Source organism: Alosa pseudoharengus, unplaced genomic scaffold, assembly GCF_046254945.1.
Source record: "Alosa pseudoharengus isolate Yale_2024_CS ecotype anadromous, Long Island Sound unplaced genomic scaffold, YU_APseudo_1.1 YU_APseudo_1.1_scf_43, whole genome shotgun sequence".
Classification (NCBI taxonomy): Eukaryota; Metazoa; Chordata; class Actinopteri; order Clupeiformes; family Clupeidae; genus Alosa; species Alosa pseudoharengus.
The window spans coordinates 327,920-336,578 of record NW_027468792.1 but is presented as its reverse complement, the minus strand read 5'-3'; the positions used below and the strand labels follow the sequence as shown (position 1 = coordinate 336,578).

Below are 8,659 nucleotides of genomic sequence, written 5' to 3'. Positions count from 1 at the left end.
TCAGGTTAATAGATATTATGATTATGATGATATCCAGACACCCAATGGGCCTGCCTGGCATAGCGCCACCACCTGGTCAAGCAGGAAATGTGCCAGAAATGGACAATGCCTTAAGTGATTGATCTGAAAGTTTACAGACATTTTGGACATCATTATTGTGATGATATTCACATGTGTAATTTTCATGCCTAACATAGCGCCACCATCTGGCCAACCAAAAAGTGTATCAGAAATGTTCTTTGCTTAAAATGAATGGTCTGAAATTTCTCAGGTTAATATATATTATGATTATGATGACACCCAATGGGCCTGCCTTGCATTACGCCCCCACCTGGCCAAGCGAGTAAATATGGCATAAAATAAAATACAAAAACAAATAGCACACGCATCAAATATATACATTTCACAAACGCACCAGGTCGGTGCTTTGTTGGATTCCGACATGTCACGGGTTGCGGCCCGCAGGTGCTCGGGCCCGCCATTGCCGCTTGCGGCTATATTTATTATTATTACTGTGAACGCTTTGGCAATGCATCATATGGTGTGTCGTGCCAATAAAGCATATTTGAATTTATGTAGGTCAAGAGTGGCGTCACTGACTCACTCACTCTAATCTACTCTACTCTACTCTACCTCTCTACTCTACTCTACCTCTCTACTCTACCTCTCTACTCTACTCTACCTCTCTACTCTACCTCACTCACTCTCTCACTCTACTCTACTCTACTCTAAAAAATATCCGTTTAGTGATAGCTTGATTTCAATTTATTTTATATTAATAAGCTACATTATTATTGCAAATATCGTATTATTAATAATGATATATTGAGTTATTGTTAATGATTATAATGTTGATTGTAGGCCTTTACATAGCCATATACACAACGCCTATGCATATTACATAGGTTGATTAACTATTGAACTATAAATGATGTTCTATTGATTAACAGTTAGTTAGAAAACAATTACAATATTTGTTTTTCAGATGGCTATGATAAAGTTGGGTCGTAGTCTTTTATTTGGTAGTAAATCATTTGTAAACTATCTAAAAATGTACTTTTTATAATTAATTGATGGTAAATGATTGCATCAAACCTTTTTTTTAATGGCTATTATGAAGTTGCATCTTAGTCTTTTATATGTTAATAAACAATTTGTAAATTATCTAAAAATGTCAATCTTATAATCAATTGATGGAAAATGACTGCATGAAACAAAATTTTGGGTGGCTATTATGAAGTTACATCTTAGTCTTATATTTTAATGAACAATTTGTAAATGATCCAAAAATGCTGTATTTCAAACTGATGGGATATACCTGGAGCAAACAATGTATAAACACATTGAAGTTGTAACTGGTGTTCATAGTTCTGTACTTAACTTATGACTTTGCCGATTAAAGTCAAATATTGTTAAATGACAATAGTGATAATGAAAACAATAACACTTTACATACACTGCAATTACAGATGCTTAACACATTGTAAAGCATTGTCACACATCACAATTGGCTTTAATATCAAGAGATATTTATTGAAATCAAAACTTCTGATCCATCAGAGGAGGGCAATAAGCAAATAAAAATTAAACAAAAAACATAATAGCTTAAAAGGCTATCAATCCTTCATTGCAACACCACAGCATAAACAAAACAGGGTGGTGGGGCGAGGGGCACTTACTTCTGCTGCCTCTTCAGACAATCAGACAGTAAACATGAACACAACATGAATGAACACTGCTTAAACATAAGAGGGTTGTTGGCGGGGGGCTTACTTCGGCTCCCTCTTAATGTAGGGTATGAGATTGCCCTCATGTTTGAGTTTTGCTATCTCAGCTCTGACCTGTGTATCATTCTCAATAAGGTCTTCACATTTACTTAGAAAATCAGAAATTTTTCCTCTTTTGTTGTAGCCTGCCAAAAGCTCCTCAAATTTTTCTGGTGAAGCTATAGCCAACTCTGGGATAGCTGCTTTTGATCGAACGGTCAGCTCTGTAACACCAGCAATGGTACACGCTTCCCCAAGTTTTTTTCCACGGTTGTAAGCCCGCAGAACCTTCTTGTACCTTGCAACGATGTCTTTTGGACTGGAAGCTGCATCAGTAAGAAATAAAACAAATAGAGATTAACTGGACTGTGAGATGAGACAAAATATTGTTGACATTAACATGCATCACCCATAACTTGACCATGCCTAAGCTGGTTAAGAGTATTTTGGGTATTGGATATTTCAAAGTGGTAATATGGTGGCAGCATGGAGGGGAGTGTCTCCAGGACGCTGGTTTCACTGTTAAGCCTTCATGAGGTGTCGTGGGCCTAACTTAACGAAACATCGGTGAATGAGGGTGCCCACTTGATAACCCCAATGACATGCCACATACTATATACTGCTGTTGGATGGGCCATTTGTCTTGTGTTTGTGACCATTTGTTGGTGGATTTGTGGGTAGCGTGCTTTTTAAAGTTAATTTTGAGTAGGGGCTTCTGAATGTGTTTTTACCTTGGATTTTGGCACAAGGGATTTTAACTTTAATCCTGTGTATTAATGTAATTGTTTTTGTAAACAGGAGCCCTCCCTTATGACTCACCTCTTTGTCCACATTCAGGTTTTGCGGACTTCTGTTCCTTCTTGTGCTTTTTGCGATGCCTTGCTTTTGCCGACTTCTTTTCCTTCCGATGCCTTTTGTCTTTCCTTGTATGCTTTTTTTTGTAACGCCTTTTCTTATGACTTTCATCGTCTGATGACAATGAAGAATTGGAGGAAGAAGAGGAAGATGAATTACTGGTGGAAGAGGACTCAGATGATGACTCAGATGAAGTGGTGTGGTCAGAAGTTGTGGTATGGCATATCTTGTCTGAAAAGAAACAATAAGGAAAGGGGACGGGAAAGTTTAATCAAGTGAAGTTTAAGTGAGAAGCTTCAGTACTCACATACTGTACATTTTGTCAGGTACAAAGGTGTATGTGTGTCCATCCTCAAGACCAACATGGTGACAACATGAAAAAAAAGTTATACTTGATATTTGATATTATCGATGGAGTCTTCAAAGGGCTCTACTGTGTAAGGGTTAATGTATAGAATGCCAGCCATTATCAAAAAAATAAGCCCCGACAGAGCGACCCGGACCCCACTTATTATACGGCTACCTACCAACATAAGAGAAGACACTTCACCTGATGGGTCTTTAAATGTATTTTTTACTGTTTTCATTGGCAAATGATGAGAAACAAACTTCACCAAACTCACTGAACTTGAATACAACATTCTTTAGAACGCAGCTGAACAACTGTCTGTAGTGAATCAGTGGCAAAAAGGCCACTATCCTTGACAGCGGTCAATTATGCTTAGCATAAAGAATTGACAGCCGAACGTGAATGGAGCGTTCTACTTACACTGTGAAGAGCCCTATATTAAAATGTTTTAATCCAAGTGGTGTTTGTTGTTAAGTGTCATATTGAGATAAAGTATTGACTTACCAGCCCCTTGTTTGCGAAGAGTGCAATTCCTTTTTCAGCTTCTTGTTCTTCCTTATCAGGACACCCTCTCTCTCCTTAGCTTTAAGGAGGAGCTCTGATACTGTTGGAGACATAGAGTTTCCTGAAAGACAGAAAGCAAGGAAGAAAAAAATAAATAAATAATAGGTAGAGCATGCTATGTTTCTGTTTTAAAAGCACATCAATACTACATTCATGGTTTGCTCTACATTTGTTCACCATGCAGTATGCTGTTTTTCACCAAAATACAGGCAGTATAACCACAATTAATGACAATAATAAACATAATAGGCTATTTGAAGATTTTGAGAGACTACACATAATACAATTAGTAGTCAGTTCTGCCCTTTGATGGCATATAGGCTTCAACAACTGTGAATGTTTACAGTGTAGGCTACATATGCTAAAAAGCATTTCTTAAATGTTTGCCTCTCGAAAACTATCTGCATCCCTCGGAGTGCTGCTCTCAAAATGTGTTAACGACCTGTGTGTAGCTGCTAAGCTGCTCCAAGACATCCTACAAGCTTTCACGCTAGCTACACCAGATGTGATAAGATAGCCATGCACATTTGACAAGTTGTTATAAACTTTAGGGGGAAAAAGCTAACGCTAGAAACTACTGTTAAGACAGTAAGTTGGATGCATTAATAACAGGCTAATAAGAATGAAAGTTAAGAAACTTACCGGCGGTTTGAGTTGAGTTTAGCACTATCTGGCTGGAACTCCCTTCGTGTCCATCAACGCCATCGTCATCGTCGATTAGGGTTACAGGCGATTTCTTTTCACCATCTAGTTTCCTGATCTTCCCTGACCTTGTAAAAGGTCTAATTTTTCTTTTTGCCATTTCGTGTCTAAGATAAATGGCAATGAAATGTAATGCTATGCTTATTTTCTTCTTTTAATTCCACGTTACTTCGAGATCTTGTCACTAGCCACTTGGTAACATAACGAAAAAATAAAGATTAGCTACCCTCAGCCGGAGTTTCCTGAATTCATTGACTTCAGAATAAGAGTTTAAAATCCCTCTCTTTGGGTTTGAAACTTGCCATGTTGATTTATAATTTGTAAATTGTATACTTTATAGCATGCTATTGAAAACCAACAATGGTAAATGAAGGCTGATAACATTGTGGCAAAACAGTATCATCAGTCAATGCTTATATTTGTATAATGACGTTTCCCCCCACCCTATTGCTGCTGGCTTCACAGCTACCAATGCACTTCTGGCGCGTATTTTTTGGCGCAAACTGGAACACAGTAGCATATTTCCTTATGGAATCAAGATGCCTGGTTTAGCAAGGGAGCTGCGGCAACTAATTGAAGGAAGAAGAAGTAAAAATAATTTAAAGAAGCTTATAAAATGGTTGTAGAGGAGAAGACTGATAAAAAAAAAAGATCAAATGCAACTTTTGCCACCATACAATGAAAATTGAACAGAAGTGTCATGGTGTGGATAAATGTGAATGGTAAGTTGTCTTTTTATCCATAGGTTATATTTATCACAGATAGATAGGCCTACATCTTGAATGAAAACCACTTATATTTTCTATATACTTAGGCTACTGGCATTTTTGTTTCTCATTTTATATTTTGTAGGCTACCAGGCTATGTAGGCATATCGGCCTAGGCTAGAAGACTCATTTCTAATTATCTGAAAAGCCTATACGATTTATATTTATGGGGGAAACATGTATAAGCCTAGGATACTATGAATTGAGATCAAACGAATAACTTTAAGTTTGATTTCATTGCTTGTGTTTTTTGTCCACAGGGTATGTCGACGTCGGGGCAAGCACAAAGGCATAGTCAGGAAATCCATCCGACACCAGACAATCTTCAGCAAATCCAAGATGTGCCTTTTCAGCTGGATGAGGTTCTTATACAGGTATGGACATAGACTACTACAGTAACAGTAGGTATATGTAGGCCAATTAGTTTTTAATGTTGCTTAAACAGGGCCTATACCCATAACAAGGCTTAAATATCAGATAGTCTTTTGGTATAACCTTTGGATGGACAATTAGGCACTTTTAAGTTCATCTTGAACATTCTGATCACAATAGGCCTTTCTCACAAAACGACCGATGGCCCAAAAAGTCTTCAGAGCAGGGACTGGCTCTTCCGGTTCCTGCACCTATAGGCGCTACACACCAACCCGATATCGACTGATGGATGCCGGCGGTGGTAGCTTTTCTGCCGATTACACATGTTGAATCGGCACAAAAGCTATCGCCGTCGGCACCTGGCAGCTAACTTTGGGTTGGTGTGTAGCGCCCTTAAACATTGGAAGCTCGAGTACACTGCTCTGAAGACTTTTTGGGCCATCGGTCGTTTTGTGAGAAAGGCCTATAGACAAGTAGGCTAAATTATAAATTCAGGTGTAAAAAGTTACCATGAATCATTATGTTTAATCATTCAGAGCGTACCATTTGCCAAGGTGAAGTGAAATGTGATCACATATCTAAAAAAAAAATAAAGTAGGCTATTCTAAGATTTTTCCTGTGGTAAAAAATAACATGGGGATTTTAAATTATCGCATCTTTTAAACTCTCGCGGGGATGAAAAAGTCTGAAATGCAGACGTTTTCCTGAACACACTTTTGTCCTCTGCCTTCGAGTGGATACTGTGATCTCCGGTACGTGAAGGCGGCACACTTAGATTATTGCTACCCCAGAGCTAACTTGCAATGCAACTTGCCATAGGTAGTTAGCTTCAATTAACAACCGGATCTCCTTATATGGGCAAAGATGGCCGTTTTGGTTCTTTTTTGTAGGCAAACTTCAGAGGTCTATTGAGTCTGCCAGTCTGTCTCTATCAATAATCTATCTGTACTAGATATTTCCATCTAGTTACCTGCACTCTCTTCCATATCTACCCGACTATCATCTATCCATGTACCTATGTCTATTCATCCACCCACATCTATCTATGTCTTCACTTTCTCCCCTTTTCACTCTTTCTGTTTGTCTTACTTCTCTCTCATTCTACCTTCCTCTTTCTCTCCTTGATGCATATTTCATGTGTCCTAATTAGGTGTCTGCTCACTGTTTATTATGCAAATTTTCACCATTACTATAATATTGTGTATTATCAGGTTTGCACAAGGCCTACGGTTAAGACAAGTTGACATGATAACCGATGACATTGCCGCAAGTTCAGCAACACTGACAAGAATGGCCAAACTTTTGAGAAATGTCTGTGTTGAGGCTGTGGAACGAATGCGAAGGAAGAGAGGACAGAGGCTGGGAGGTCGAAGAGAGTTTGTGGCGATAGATGAAAGCCACTTCAGGCACAAAAGAAAAGTAAATGCAAACACAATACACATAATGTATTTTTCTTCTTTTTGTTATTCCTCATCATCTTCCTCTTTCTCCTATTTTTATTACCAAAGAGTAAAATAATGCTTAAACATAATTTGTAATATCCATGTGTGCTTTTTTGACAGTATGGACGTGGCCGGATAACAGGTGGCTGGAAAAGAAAAAAGTGGGTGTTTGGGATGCTCGGTGTGAAGCACTCAAGACGTCGACCTATTCTACGTTTAGTGCCAAAAAGGACAAGACAAGAGCTGGTACCTCTCATCGTCCACCATATTAGAAGAGGGACTTCAGTTTTAAGTGACGAATGGCGAGCCTACCGCCAGGTACTGCCTGCACTGGGGTATGATCATTACACAGTGAACCACAGTCAAGCATTCGTCAATGCAGATACAGGTTGCCACACTCAGCACATCGAGAGGGCTTGGCGGAGTTATAAGGAGATCATCTCAAGATGCAGGGGGAATCGGACAGAGGACTTGTTAACAGATCACCTTACACTAATTGAGTGGAATGAATGGCTAGCCAAAAAACATCGCAATGGCTCACTGGGTCGCCTACTCCATGACATTGCCAAGAAATATAAATAGAAGTTGTTTTGATGTGATGTTTTCCATAATCAAATTTGTTTTGTCAACTTTCATAACTTACCGTTTTGGTGAAACTTCAAATAAACATTATGTTCATAGATGGTTTGCACTCCAGTTATTGATTATGAGATTGACATTTTTAGATAATTTACAAATTGTTTATTAACATATAAAAGACTAAGATGCAACTTCATAATAGCCATTAAAAAAAAGGTTTGATGCAATAATTTCCCATCAATTAATTATAAAATGTACATTTTTAGATAGTTTACAAATGATTTACTACCAAATAAAAGACTACGACCCAACTTTATCATAGCCATCTGAAAAACAAATTTGTAACAAATTTGTAATTGTTTTTCTAACTAACTGTTATCAATAGAACATCATTTATAGTTCAATAGTTAATCAACCTATGTAATATCCATAGGTGTTGTGTATATGGCTATGTAAAGGCCTACGATCAACATTATAATCATTAACAATAACTCAATATATCATTATTAATAATATGATATTTGCAATAATAATGTAGCTTATTAATATAAAATAAATTGAAATCAAGCTATCACTAAACTGATATTTTTTAGTATGTTATATATAAATAAATTGTTTATTTTTTCATAAGCTGATAATAAAGTATTTGTAAGTTATGTATTTAGTAATCATTGATTGTTATCTACAAATGATTAAGTTATGATTATTAAGTGATTAAATATTTTATTATAGTTGCAAAATAAAGCATCAATTAACCATTTATAACGGATGGTTATTATAAAGTGCTACCACCACCCACTTGTACAACAGTAATTAGTGGTTGTAGCATGCAGCCCCACAAAGTATTGACCATAGTCAGCGTGGCCTCATTTTTGAGAGCCCCTCTCATTTGTTGACCCCGTTTGCACCAGCAGCAGTTCTATGAGAACGCTTACCATAGCCTTTTCCCATATGCAAAGATAATTATCTTTTTTTTCTGCGTGTGTAAATCACCATCCTAATTATACTGAGGCCTCAGGGCTAAAGTGGTGACATACATGAAGTTTGTCTTCCTTGTCTTGAATAATAAATTCAGTAACATGTGGGTAATCAAGATTAACCCTATGTTAATATCACAAGCCAATACTCACATTACATTATAAACAACGAATGATCTCAACAAAGGAACAAACGCTCTGATAGAAGCCTTGTTTCTCATCTATACTGATATTTAAATGACTGCAACACCTATTGCAGATGACATGAGACCAGCGTAACAGGTCT

At 37.4% G+C, this 8,659-nt stretch overlaps 2 long non-coding RNA genes across 3 annotated transcripts; one reads left to right on the top strand and one right to left on the bottom strand.

Moving 5' to 3' along the window:
* Positions 1–1,507: 1,507 nt before the first annotated feature.
* LOC143103469 (uncharacterized) lies at positions 1,508–4,288 on the bottom strand. The gene is made up of 4 exons (XR_012982828.1): positions 4,177–4,288; positions 3,475–3,595; positions 2,586–2,852; positions 1,508–2,092 (listed from the first exon to the last, which is right to left on the bottom strand). It is a non-coding gene; the product is annotated as an uncharacterized LOC143103469 (long non-coding RNA).
* Positions 4,289–4,873: 585 nt separating this feature from the next.
* LOC143103470 (uncharacterized) lies at positions 4,874–7,324 on the top strand. 2 transcript variants are annotated; one of them, XR_012982830.1, is made up of 4 exons: positions 4,874–4,958; positions 5,264–5,377; positions 6,587–6,794; positions 6,938–7,324. It is a non-coding gene; the product is annotated as an uncharacterized LOC143103470 (long non-coding RNA). The 2 variants fall into 2 exon arrangements; XR_012982829.1 differs by lacking the exon at positions 4,874–4,958 and having other exon boundaries at positions 5,158–5,377.
* Positions 7,325–8,659: the final 1,335 nt, after the last annotated feature.